This window comes from Diadema setosum, chromosome 2 (genome assembly GCF_964275005.1).
Source record: "Diadema setosum chromosome 2, eeDiaSeto1, whole genome shotgun sequence".
NCBI lineage: Eukaryota > Metazoa > Echinodermata > Echinoidea > Diadematoida > Diadematidae > Diadema > Diadema setosum.
Window position 1 is genome coordinate 42291156 of NC_092686.1, and position 15119 is coordinate 42306274.

A 15119-nucleotide genomic window follows, 5' to 3' on the forward strand; every position below is an offset into this window, starting at 1 on the left:
ATCACTGCATTCTGAGTTGCCAAGTCGTGCTGTGATATTTCTTCCAGTATTTAAGAACTCTCCGTAGATCGTAATCCTTGTCCCTCCTGCTGCGGGTCCCTTCGTGGGATTAAATCTGGTCACCCTAGGATCCTGTACAACGAAACGAAAGAGGATCGACCTGTTTTGATGTTTTGAAACTTTGAGAAAATATTAACAACTGTAACTGCGTTACTTGTAAAACTAGAATACATCTCAACTCGAAAGAAAATTCCTTCCATATCATTGTTAACCAGCATGTACAGCGCGGGTCCAATATGTAACAACGAAAAAATAAACACTGAGAACTTATTGAATTTAGAGTGCGCTTTAAAAGCAAAAAAAAAAAAAAAAAAATGCTGAAGATTCAAGCAGTATCGGCAAAGTTTCGACAAGATCATTTCGATATTTTCAAGATTTGTTAAAATCTATGTTAAAGATGTTAACTTGTTGATACCATCAAAAACATTTTTTACTCTCCTCAACGCATGTTGTAAAAAATGAGAGGTTGGTCCTCTTCGTGGGATTTAAAATGAAAATGTGGTTCATTTGCATTTAAAGGATAATGATAATGAATGATAACAATAAGCTTATATAGCTGTTTCGTCTCAATGCGCTTTACAATGTTGAGAACTACGCTTAAACACTAAGAAATGAATACAGCTATCTTACTACAATACTTAAATGAACTTGATATCACACAATAACAATGATGACATAAGATATAATGATACTCAGAACATAATTCATAATATTAATTTGATCGAGTGAGTAGAAGGTTCTTTGAAAGATTTTCAAGAAAGTTAAAAGACATAGTTTTCTCGTTCAATCAGAGAATCCGCATGAGGCTTCGTTAAACCAATTATACTTTTAGAATTACCCTGAAGTAGAAGGGGTCTTCAAAATAAGCCGTTCGTTCACCATCACCTAGTGTAACAACGATTTGTATCTGTTCCGCAGAAATTCGTTCGTGTGGAGCTGTCACGCAGCTGACACTGTCAAGCAGAAAGAGAAGATCAAGCTTTATATTGTATTCCAAATTGAATTAATATGTATTGAAATGAAAGAATCATGGCATGCAGGTATTAACTTCAAAGTGGCTTGATCTGGCTGCCATTATGAGGATTATTTCTATTGTCATCAACTTGGGAAAATGGTATCTTTTAGACTACAGAACTTTACTTAATGAACAGCTTACACGTGACTACCGTAAATCAGTCCCTATGATATCAATTTGTATTTTCTTGTCAAGATTATGACGTTCAAACATAGTTTCAATCAGGCGCTCTGTCAGTCTGAATTATCTGCATTCTCGCTGTTTGCCCGTTGAATTGATTACCACGGATACTCACACAGCACGAACACATATGAAAGATATAAAACATATTTTGTTTGATTAAACATTTCTGTAATATACTACTTCTTCTTTGAAAGAAAACACCGAGTTCATTTCTTTTTTCTTTGTTCTTCACCTTAGTCCCGGATCGTAGAAAAATTCCATATTTGTTAAATCGCAGTCAAAGTCGCCAATACTTATTTTGGTGATGTGGGAGAAAGTGAGCCCCAGATCTTTTCCTCGAATCTCCAACCTTGTGTTGCCTTCAGGCGGTCCTGATGCTGGAAATATCTGAGGTATCAAAGGTAGTTCACAGACCATCATTTTACAAAAAGCAGCGCCAAAAGTTCCATATTTCTGCTCGATCCAAAATAAGAAATTTAAGAAAGAAGCTTATAATATCATTGACGACAATGCGAAATACAAATATGTCTTTGAAATAACACTATAATATTAATGTTTTGAGAGATAAAAGAAATGATTGATGATTGGCATTATTGCTTGTTCCCAAATGTTCCCTTTCGCACTCATGGCAGTAGCAAAGCTAATTTTTGTTCTAATGACATCGCGTTGTATCAAATAAGGCATATTGCACACTCGGCAAATATCAACCAGTGCAACAAGGCTAAGCCACGAGTAGTTGTACGGAAAGAACGTGAAAAACTTCGGTCGCATCAGTCTTGTATCTACAACTTACCGAAGTGATGACAGGCCCATTGCACCGGAGCTACATGTTCTGGTTAAGAAACCCATTGGCGAGACAGACTTCGCTCCCAGCGACATTACAATCGGTGCCACACCAACCACAGCCAAGACGGGCGGGGGTGACTTCAGGCGACAAACAGCGGCTGCAGCTTTCAGTGTTCACCCAGCACTTGTACAGAGTCACTGGCAAGATAAAAGCAATGAGTTTCATGAAATGCATTTTGTTCATGCTGACAGTTTCACTCCAAACCTAAATTTAAACGTATACATCTTATCAATGCCATTTCTACATCGTACGCTCGATCAGTGCATGCATGTGCGAACTGAATAATGTGGTGATAATCAAAACTGCAAGATATGCCACCTTCAAATTAAAGTAACATCTTCTTTTTTTTTTTCATAAATAGTGCGTAGGCCTGTGTGCAGTTTTAAGCATGGAAGAATTTGCCACTAACTCCTACTAAAAGTTTGGCTCACATAAACGGTAAGTTATGTTTACGTTGCCAAGACTCATTATTGGTGTGTATAAAGGACCCAGTTACTTTGCTTACGAACGTATTTTCGTAATTCAAGAAACTGTATTGCCGTTTTAGATAATTCCCCTTCCTTCAAAATGCATAGTAACATGTAGATAAGGAACATGCCCTGGGAGCCTGTGACGTCATCGATGTTATTGTTGCCGTTCCAGCGCAATGACACACGAACGCTTTTCAACAGAAGTTCCTCGTTGTATGCGTACTGAAAGAACGGGGACAAAAAAGAGACAATTGAAAAAGAAATAACTTTCACATGGAATAATTCTCTGAACGTGAAATAGCTATTAAAGTGCTCAAATCAAAATTCCTCGCTGCTTGAATATTTGTAAATTTTCAACTCCGAGTGACAATTGTAAAGCCGTGCAGCACAGATGTTTTACATCGAATGATCTTAACATGAAATTCTAAACTAATGGAACGACACACGAAAATAGTTTGAACTCACGGCTCCATCACAGCTGACTTGGCTTTCGTTGTAATGCGTTGCCCTCACCGCTTGTTCAGCGCCCTCAACGTCCAATATGCACTCATAAAATCTGACCTAAAAAAGAAGAAGAAGCCGAAGCTAAACCCTTTTAATATATAGTGTAGTTAACTTGTTTAAAAAGTTTGTATTCTCTTTGGGATTTTAGGGCAATAGAGGTTAATGCGATGTATAGTGAACACTTTGAATTTCATTATGGTCCATAATTTCATAATACCCTTTAAAGGGGTAGATAGTTTGGGTTGAGGTGGGGATTCAAACTCTCTGCGAGATATTGAGAAACCTTCTATGAAATTCTAAAGAGCATACAATTCTATGAGGAATTCAAAGTTTGATAAAAATTCGGTCTTGAAATGGCCGAAATATTCATAAACAAAGTAAAGCAGAGCGAACCCGAGATATCTCAGCCATTTTAACATAGGTTTTCATCAAATAAACTTTGAATTCCTCTCAAAATTGTATGCTTTTTAGTGCGTCACTAGAGATTTCTCATCATCACACAAAAAGTTGGAAGCCTTAAGCCAAATTCCAACCAAAGCTATGTTTTCCCCTTGAAAGTCTGAAACTTTTAAGCACACATGCATGGAACATCAAAAATGTACTATTTGTGTTTCTGGAAGCCCTTACGTATGTCAATGTGTTTGTTGTTTGTTTTTATATTACTCTGGCAATGTACAAATTATCAAACTAGCTGAAGAATGAAAGAACAAGTTACACAAATGACTCTGAGCCATGCTACGATTAACACGAGTCTAGTTCTTTGTTCTGCCAAACTAGTAATTTACAAGCTCCACTCGACTTCATACCTTTCTCTGGTCAGTGGGTAGATGTTTCGCTAGGAGAGTGTAAGCCGTGTTGACACCAACGGGCGCAAGAATTTCTTCTTGGACACCGAGCAGCTGGGGACAGAATTCCTGTCCTCTATTACCCGTTCCCAGGGGATTCTATTTGATCATGATATCAACATTAAAAAAAATAATGTATGAAAAGCAGGAAAATTGACCTCTATAAGCTTACAGGTTCACAGTAAATGGCAAGAAATAAATCCAGCAAATGAAGTTCATAACAATAGGCGATATCTGGTGGCCAGAGATAATGCGAGGTCTCATTCAGCAGTTTGAAACCACAGCCTTTTGCAAGGTAATAGTAAAGAAATAGACATTGGATTCAGCTGAATTCAAATTTATTTTCAGTTATCGACAAAAACATACATTTCACTTTCTTTTGCAACAGAGAATAAGGTAAACAGCCCTACTGGAAAGAACTCAGTGTCCCACAGTGTGTTCACGGTGTGTTCACATAGTTGACTACGTGAAAACGCTCGAATTTAACAGTGTGAAGATGATTTAACACTGCGGTGTGGTTCTGACAGAGTGTTCAGGAAGTAAGTAATGCTTAGTTTCACACTGTGAATTGATGACTCACATTGTGTTCACACATTTACAACGCACGAAGTTAACAGTGTGAAGAGATTTCACACTGTTCATGCACACGGTGTTCACACTGTGTTTCTCACACTGTGTTTCTCTCACTGTGGGCACGGTGTTCTTTCCAGCAGGGAAGGCAACATAGTGTACAATGGTGAAACCTTATAGTAAGGGTACATTTTAAGGAATAGTGAAATATCTAATACATGTGATATGAAAGAAGTACGTTAACCTTTGCTTACATTCACTCCAATTATTAGGGTATCGTCAGAACAGGCCGAACTGTCAGGTGTGCATTTGTTCTCGTAGATACACCAATCACACGGCCAGAGACGAGTGACGCAAGAGGAACATCTTTATAGTGAAAGACAAACGAGGAAACAAGTTTGAATACCAGCTGGAATCAAAATAAGTCCACACAGTGATTAGCCTATGACAAATAAGGACACAGGCCTACTTTCCCCATACAATCTTTTTTGTTTTTGATTCAGTTTGTTTGTGTGTGTGTGTGTGTATGTGCGTGTATATATATATATATATATATATATATATATATATATATATTCTATTGTATCTAGTTCTAATTTATAAAGATATTTTGGAACAATTCAAATAATACTGAATCAAGGCATCACCTTTCTCCATAGTCTCCTTAAATTTTATCCTTTATCATCTGAACAAATAACTTTCACTTTCACTTGCATGACAAGTTGTATCATGTTTGAATAACATCTTCGTTATTTGGGAAAAGAAAACCCTTGTCATAAGGAGAGAGAAATAACGATGTTTGACACAGTAACATGTATGTATTTAATTTCTGTAACAGATAGGTGATTCATTACATGACCAAAACTAGCTCAAATAATAAGTTGACAGTAGATGGCATAAAAGTATAACTCTGAAAGAAAAAAAAAACGACTCACGAGACGATAAGGGTGCAGTCAAAGAAGAAAAGATCCCTCGTTGCAAACGGAATACCGGTTTCAGTTGATTTAATGGTCAGTGACATCAGGACGTGATCTCCTTTTGGAATGAATCGTTAAAAACTGAAAAATCAGGTATTTCTGAATACAGGTAAGAAATTGTTCGCAGTCTGTTGCTTTAATATCAGATACTGTATGACAATAAAAGCACATAAAATATTACTAAAACGGTTGTGATCATAGCTTAAGTACCGTGCATATTCTGGTGAAGGAGTCACTATTATAGGCACTTTTACCTCCATCAGGTATCTGAGGTAGCACGTTGGCAGGAGGCGTCACACAACTGATTGTGTTACCATTGGTAATAGCAGGTACCTCAAATGAATCAAACGCACAAATGTATTGGTTGCCATCAAACAATTCTGGCAGTTGTTCCACGACGATGTTAATCTATTGTGAAAGAAAAGTTAAAGAAAAGATAGGCATAACGTAAACAGTTTTAAAAAATCAAGGTTTCAAGGCGGGCAAAATGCATGCTAAATGCAACATTGACATAAAATCATGTCAAATACAGAGATGTGACAATATATATTTTTTTAAATGGCTTGCATGCCTTTTGTATCGTGACAACTTGATACAAACGTCACGACTTCATATAATTACTCTTGTGATTCAAAGGCCCTCTATACAGGTGTAATTTTCTGGAGAAGAAATTAGTCCATCAAATCTATAAATTAATAAAATTTTAACAGAGTAATTGACACTTATTGAAATCAGGGAGATATTTGATAAGAAAAAACACTGCAACAACAAACCTATAAGGCATGGTAATTTTTAAGAAAAATATTTAAAGTAGTATCGACTTTCCCTTTCTGTAGTTCATCGCGAGTTAATTTCATGAACCAAGCGCTTTTGAATTGTTGTTAAACTTTTGATCTCGTTACAAAATAGTTCAGGCCTACCTCCGGAATTTTCAGCTGTCAACTCTACTCTATGTTTCCTTTGTTTTCCCCTTGAATTTCATTTTAACTCAACCTGCTTGTATCATGTTATAACAACCTTGTGTTTAATTGTTTTTTTTTATGTACGTGTTTTTTCTTCTTTTTTCTTGATGTTTTCGCCTTAAAGTTCATTTTTAACTCAACCTACGTGTATTATCTTATGACAACCTTGTGTTTGATTTTTCACGTGGAGTTTTTTTCCCTCTTTCTATTTTAATATTTCTTATGCTGTATCATACACTTTCTGCTTTGATATACTGTATGCGATTTGATTTATTCGTTTTTGCTTTTAGATTGTTAATTGTTACGAGTTTTATGCACGGACCCATTAAAAAGCAGCGTTTGCTGAATGAATAAATGAATGAATGAATGAATGAATGCATTAATGAATGAATGAATGAATGAAAATACAGTCGCCATTAGCGGACTGACCCGTAATCAGCGTGACCACGCGACGGTCCATAAGCGGGTCTCAGACTTTCGAAAGTTTATAGCGCCCCTGTAACTGTGGAGAGAAGGTTGGTAGGCACTGATAGATTGCTTCTTTGACTCCCCATTCGAAGTATAGAGGTTCGCGGTCCAGAACCTCAACCGTTTCTAGGTTCATGATGTATCCTGGAGATTCGATGTGAATATGCTGAGAAGGTGGCGTCTGGGTTCACGTAATCTGCAGTTCTAAGTGACCGCTATAATTATATGCCTCACCATAGTCTGACTTCCAGACCGTCTGGTAGTAATATTTTGCTATACAGGATATTGACGCCCTCAACGTCGAAAACTGGATTAGGTTTAGGTGGTTTTGTCCTGCAGAGCGCCTCTGCCGAACGGCGACTTCGTCACCGCGGAGTCCAGTTGGGAAAGTCAGGAAACCAGACTAGCCACACCACAGATGTACGATTCCTGGCAAACACCTTTAAATGTCTTCCTGTAGTATAGGATTGTGTACAGGGGATCAACGTGTCCTGCTCGGGTTTGTCCTCCGCCTCTAATAAGCATGGACTAGCGTAATGTCCCATCACGACAGCGGGCTTAAATCTAATCCTTCTCCCAAAATTGTTGAAATTTCTCCGCGAGGTATCGGAAACTCCTCAGACGTACAGGACAAATTTTAGTTATGCCTCCTCTGAAGTTTCCAAGCATATTTCACATCTAATCTCCAGGCCACCACGTAGGACCTAGAAGCAGTTGATATTCTGGACCAGGAACCTCGATACAGTACTTCGAAAGGGGAGTCAAGGAAGAAATCTATCAGGGGCTACCGACCTCTCAACAGTGACTTGGGCGCCATACCTTTCCGAAAGTTTCTGACCCGCTAATCAACCGTCACATGATTAAGATGAAGACGTGTCAATAGACTGATGAAGACTTTTGATTTGTTAGCTGAAAATCCCGGAGGTAAATATTTTGTATTTAGATCAAAAGTTTATCACCAATGGAGATGAAGTAACAATACAGATGAACTAGCTTCTACTCTAGCCAATTGTTTTATTTGCACATGAAAAACTTACACTTTGCTCAGGTTGGTTATAAATGATTTTATCTGAAGGCTGGATCTCAGATATTGAAGCACATGGCACGGTGTCGTACGGCAACCATCTAGTGGATTCCTCACGTAGCGGACAGTCGTTAAATCTTGTGCACCTTCGAAAATAAACATGCATGGAATCTCTACGATGTTTTAGAAGCATATGCTGTGTCGAGATTATAGTAAAGATGAATATTTGTTATCAGAAAAGGAGAGAAAAAATTGGTAAATCATATCGTTACACACTGATCATACATGATGTCATGTACATAATTATCATCGAGGACAAACTATTAAGAAGACTGTGATCTTGATAAGCATGCTACACAATACAGTAGTAATTCTGAACCACTCCGACTTGTGCTGCAATAACTTGGTGGTGCCAAAGCTTGTACAACGTTTCCCAAGCGGAAACAGTATTAAACAATTTTTATCACGGACCTCATGTATGTGTATGCAGATACGATGAAAGATTACTGACCTGCCTTCAAGAGTACACCACCCACAGTATGGGTCTCCATCGTGTTCACCGAGAGGCCCGATGCATTCTTCACAGCTCATAAAATTACTGCAGTTTGCCAAAGAGAGCTTTAATACCTGCCCGGTGGAGTAAAAGTAGAAATGCTGGTGTTTGTGAGGTTGCTGAACATGCAAAATACAATTTCCCGTGCAATAATGTACATAGGTGTATAAATTATATCTACTGCATGGACGTCCCAATCAAGCTTTGAATAGCTTATGACGATCCATTCCTAAATGCATGTGACATATAGGACTATTTCAGTAAATATCAACAGTTTTCTTTTACTGTTTGACACCTGTTAAAGTCATTACCACAAAATGGGCTCCTACCTTTTTCCTAACATTGATTGTGATGTTGATTACAGCCTTCGGAATTCACTATGTTACAGTTTAACACACAGTACACGTGTTATCACCTGCGAACCTTCCTCAGAGCCTGTTGCCAGAATGATTTGCTCCTTGTCCTCATCTAGAAACACATCTCGTAGAACAGATCCTTGTCCAAGAGGAACATTTTCGTACTGGTAGGCTGAAGAGCTGTTTAAAATGTGAATCTGCACAGCAGGTTACAAAGAAGTTGTGATACCAAAGACATCGATTTAAGGTCATTCAGCTATAATTTTTACCTCTCGAAATACAACGATTACTTCTAAATGCATTCATCGTGAAATCAAAATTGGTCCAGAATAGTTATGTTTTTAAATTGATATTTTTTCTGTGTATGTAGTATCAGCTGCACTTTTGTATTGCTCCTTTGTCATTTGGTTGATCTGGGTTTTTTTTTTTTAAGATTGTCACATCCATGTAATTCATTTTGATTTGATTTGACTTTGACAAGCAAAATAAATACCAACGAACAAAAATATATTCTTAAATAAACATGACAGGAATTTCTCTTTGTGGGAAGAGAATATTTCACTCGGGTTTGCTGTAAGAGGTGATGTGAAAAAATGTTAAAAGAGAATGAAAACTGATAAATATGTGAATTGACACGATGCGGGAATACTAGTAAAACACGTCAGCAAAGTTTGAAAAAATATGGAAAATCCATTCAAAAGTTACGATTTTTAACTTTCTTGAGCTGCCATTGCTGGATGAGAAGACTACAACAATTTGTAACGCCACGCCATGGATAACGATGCAGAGAAAATATAAAGGGGAGTTACTATTATATCATGACTATTATTATAATTATTATCATTATCATTATTTTTTTATTATCAACATATTCCTACTATTTTAGAATAATGAAAGAGCACTTCCAGAAAGCAAGGGGAATATTAAACTTAACATGTCAGTAACAAATCGAGGAACTTCTCATTAAAAAAAGAAAATGAAAGTTTATGGAATCATTTGTATATCATTGTATATGCTACGAAGCGTCACGAAATATACATGTAGTAGTCTTTCCATCCATCAATGGCTGCACGGAAACTCCACAATTAAAAAACTTATTCACCGAATTTCCGACTTCCCTAAAACTTCGCTGATGAGATCTATATAGCGATCCACATGTCATGTTTGGCTGTCCTTTCCCTAAGTTAACGAAGTAATGTCCCATATTTCATGAATTTGAGCAATGTGCCACGGCTATACATTCTCATTGTTTATCAGGTTACAGAGTGAACCATACCTTCTGTAAGTCACCCTCACTACTTCCAATGAAAGCCACAGTGTAGTCTCTCTCGGTAGTAGTAATGATAGACGTAGGCTCCACATCAGAGAAGGTGAGTACTGGTGAAGCATTCACAGGGTTCACTCCATTGGCATAGGCGTAGTACGTGCCGCCCTCAGTAGTAGCTTGGCACTGTCTGCTTTCTGGATTTGGTACGATAGTAGGGGCCTAGCATGGCAAGCGTAGAACAAGACAACAAACGCTAACATAGCTGCACATACTCTTTTCTTGTTGGAATACTGTGATACTCCTCAGTGCCAGAATTATTGCACATTGCAGTGATACATGTTTGTTTAGTTTTTTTATTAGTTTACAGCTTTTAATTGTTCTTTATTAGGTGATCCGAGTATCCTCTCGGATCACCTTCTGTTTCTGTACGGATTCTTTCTTCTTCTTCTGTTTAGGTGATTCGAGTATCCTCTCGGATCACCTATTGTATCTGTATGGATTCTTTGTTCTTCTTCTTTATTTCTTTCTCCTCAAATCTTGTGCAGAGGTTAACTCAAAAAGTCCCCCACCTATCACTTTCAAACTTATACCATATATGCATCCTGTCCTAAGGACGACAGATCTAGTGTATCAATGTGATCAGTCAACCGTGACGTCATTATGACGTCATTATCTGAAATCACGTTTACATTAATATCTCATTAATGGAATGGAATTTTTCAATGAAATTAGAATATCATATAGTTCAAGTCAAGTTCTATTGATATATTTCATAAAATTTAGTCACGTTTATAGTAAACGAGCGCGTACGCGCGCGTTGAAATTTAAACATGCTCTAATCAACCTTAAAATTGTTTTGCACACGTTTCAGGTCATTTACAGCATTTCAAAAAAAATCGACGGACGCGTATGCGCGCGCGCATATACGCACGCACAGCTCTTATGCAATAGAAATTTCCCGTTTTTTCACACGGATCAGATGTCTGAAATGTCAAGGAATGTTTCTACCAAGTTTCAAGTCAATCCGACTCAATATGACGTCATACGGGCCCGTCAAAGTTGAAATTCCGCGCGCGCGTCAATGGCGATATACAGTGCAACAATGCCAAAAAACCGCCAATTTTAAATCTGATTTTACTCGTCAGGATGGACGGTGACCCCCCATTTTCTTTACATATTTTGAAAGCTGATGAGTTGTACATATCATTTCATGGGTTGGCGATACTGAAAAAGTGATTAAAAGATATCAAATTTCTTAATGAAGTAAAAAAGTAGATTTTCAAAATGACGTCATCAAAATACAAGTTCACTCAAGCGTATCTCACTTATCCTTTGCCGATTTTCACCTAAATTTCAGTATGTTGTAGCTTATTTAATGTTCTTTCATACTTATGATTACAATATTTTGATTGGATGACGTCATCACCTCGTAAAAATGGATTGAAAGTATCCTTGTAAAATTTGACCAGTTTACGCTTTATCTCTATGGGAGAGCAGTTTTTCTGGAAGTGAAAATTGACATGACTATCTTTTTCGAGCACTAGCTCACTTATGCTTCAGTGAATTTTTCCCAGATTTTAATATGTTGTAGCTGAGACTTTGGGCTATCGTTAATGCGCCCTTCGTTTTTTCATACGATGTCAGGATCACGTCAAAAAACTTACTTGAAATTAAAGTTTATCTTCGATGTATTGAAATATTTCTTTCTTTTTGCAACGTTATGTGCAATAAATCAAGAAAAATATACCCTATCACCATCATATTTTGCACATGTTTAGTTCATATTACGAACATTATTTCATAAAATAACAACTACTTGATCAGACGCCATCTTGGGTATGTAAATTAGGGTCAAAGGTCATAAATGTTTCATCCTGTATCTTGGTGAATACATGTCCTATCTTTCCCATATTTTACACACGTAAAGACCATGTCACAGGGATCATTTCATAAAATAACAACCTTTTGCTCAGATGCCATCTTGTCTGTGCAAAGTGGGGTCAAAGGTCATATGTACTTCTTTTTCTAGCTTCGCTATGACGTGTTATTTCTATGGGAGGGAATTTTTTAGATGTGAATATTGACATGACTCTCTTTATCGAGCACTATCTTACTTATGCTTCGGTGAATTTCTCTCAGATTTTAATATGTTATAGCTGAGACTTTGCACTATCAGGACTCGAATCATTGATTAAAAAGAAAATCGGATCACCTTAATTTGTCAGTGATGACAAATTACAATCTCTAGTTTTCTTTATTTCTCCCCAAAAGTTGTGCAGACGTTAGCTCAGAAAGTCCTGTTCCTATCAATTTCAAAATTATACCATGTATGTATCATGTCCCAAAGACGACAGCGCAAGTAAAATCATAGTGATCAGTCGACCGTGACGTCACTATGACGTCATTATATGAAAACACATTTTCATTCACATCTCATTATTGGAATGGAATTTTTCAATGAAATTTACGTCACATATATTTCAAGTCAAGCACATTCTTCTCATATTATCAAAGTTCATATTTATCATTAAAAAGCGCGCGTACGCGCGCGTTGAAATATTTGTATGCTCCAATCGAACTCAAATTTTTTTTGCACACGTTTTAGACCATTTGGAGCAATTTTTGAAAAATTGAAAAAATTGGACGGACGCGTACGCACGCGCGCATATACGCACGCACAGCTCATATGCAATAGAAATTTCCCGTTTTTTCACTTCGATCGGATACCTGAAAAGTCAAGGAATATTTCTACCAAGTTTCAAGTCAACCCGACTCAATATGACGTCATACGGGCCCGTGAAAGTTGAAATTCCGCGCGCGCGTCAATGGCGATATACAGTGCAACTATGCCAAAAAACCGCCAATTTTAAATCCGATTTTACTCGTCAGGATGGACGGTGACCCCCCATTTTCTTTACATATTCTGAAAGCTGATGACTTGTACATGTCATTTCATGGGTTGGCGATGCTGAAAAAATGATTAAAAGATATCAAATTTCTTAATAAAGTAAAAAAAGTAAATTTTCAAAATGACGTCATCAAAATTCAAGTTCACTCGAGCGTATTTCACTTATCCTTTGCTGATTTTCACACAAATTTCAGTATGTTGTAGCTTATTAAATGGTCTTTCATAATTGTAGTGACACAATTTTCATTGGGTGACGGCATCACCTCGTAAAAATGGATTGAATGTAATCTTGTCAAATTTGACCAGTTTACGTGTTATCTCTATGGGAGTGCAGTTTTTCCGGAAATAAAAATTGACATGACTATCTTTCTCGAGCACTTGCTCACTTATGCTTCAGTGAATTTCTCCCAAATTTTAATATGATGTAGCTGAGACTTTGGGCTATCGGTAATGTGCCCTTCGTTTTTTCATACGACGTCGGCATCACGTCAAAACATTTGGTTGAAATTAAAGCTTATCTTCGATGTATTGAGATATTTCTTTTGTAGCGGTTTTCTATATCTATGTATCATATTGTCTGGCACTCTGGCTGTTGTAAATTACGCTGTCTGGCTGCCACAGTATTTTGTCAACATCCACGCGAGCTTTCTTTGTGCGCCGACACATGACAGGTGCGCACTACATTCTTCGCTTTTGTCATCGTGCCGAGGTACGCGTATTTCACATTCCAACAGTAGTCGGATTTTCATAAACACACCTCTTGTTTTGCTGTCACGGAAACAAGCTACCAATTAGTGACGAGCTGCGCATTTTCATCAGCCCGTATCAGGACAACTCCCCCGGAGGACAACTCCCCCGGGGACTACTCCCACCTGACAGCTCCCCCGGAGGACCTCTCCCCCGGAGGACGTCTCCCCCGGAGGACTACTCCCCCGGGGGACGCCTCCCCCGGGGGACAACTCCCCCGGGGGACAACTCCCCCGGGGGACAACTCCCCCAGAGGACAACTCCCCCAGGGGACAACTCCCCCGGGGGACAACTACCCCGGGGGACCACTACCCCGGGGGACAACTCCCCCGGGGACAACTCCCCCGGAGGACCACTCCCCCGGGGGACCACTCCCCCGGGGGACAACTCCCCCGGGGGACAACTCCCCCGGGGACAAATCCCCGGGGACAACTCCCCCGGAGGACCACTCCCCCGGAGGACCACTCCCCCGGGGGACAACTCCCCCGGGGGACAACTCCCCCGGGGACAACTCCGCCGGGGACAACTCCCCCCGGGGACCACTCCCCCCCGGGGGACAACTCCCCCGGGGGACAACTCCCCCGGGGGACAACTCCCCCGGGCACAAATCCCCCGGGGACAACTCCCCCGGAGGACCACTCCCCCGGGGGACCACTCCCCCGGGGGACAACTCCCCCGGGGACAACTCCCCCCGAGGGACCACTACCCCGAACGACAACTCCTAGGGTGACTTATCCCCAGGGTGACCACCCCCACCACTTCATATTTTTTCTGTGAAAGAATTCGACTTAAATTCCTGTGGACTCTGACATTTCAAGAGTGACGAGCAAAGTTAACTTTAAGGTTGTGTGATCGTAATCTAGTTCCTCTATTCTTTATTCACTCCTTCACTTTTATAATGATGATTGAGCTTCGGCTAAGTACACTGAATTTTATTTCAGAAATAACGCCCCCCCCCCCCCAAAAAAAAAAAAAAGTTCGACATCATTATTCTGTAAAACTAAGGGGTCACCTCGTCCCTTAATTCCCAAATTCCCAAATTGCTGTCTATCTAATTGGTGCGCTTTTGGCAATCATATCTTATTTCTTATTATTTACAGTCGGGAAAAATTCATATAAATCCGATTAGCAAAAATTGTCAACGTGAAAAAATATACCACACAATAAAGGCACGTCACTGTAATGTAAATTTTTGAATAAGTGTCTCTCTTCCTTTTACATCTAGAGGAAGGTTCCGCAAACCATTCGTTCTTTTGAAGACTTTTACAATATAGGTTTGAATGTGATCGCATATGTTTTTTTTTTCTGTGTGTTTGAGACACTTTAGTAATGGGTAAAGTTTCCTTCTATTTATTATGATATT

The 15119-nt window shown here is 38.8% G+C and overlaps 1 protein-coding gene across 1 annotated transcript in view; it reads right to left on the reverse strand.

Moving 5' to 3' along the window:
* The window catches only part of LOC140245997 (plexin-A4-like), a 109591-nt gene that overhangs the window by 16437 nt on the left and 78035 nt on the right, over positions 1 to 15119 (reverse strand). The gene's annotated exons all lie outside the window — the stretch shown is intronic.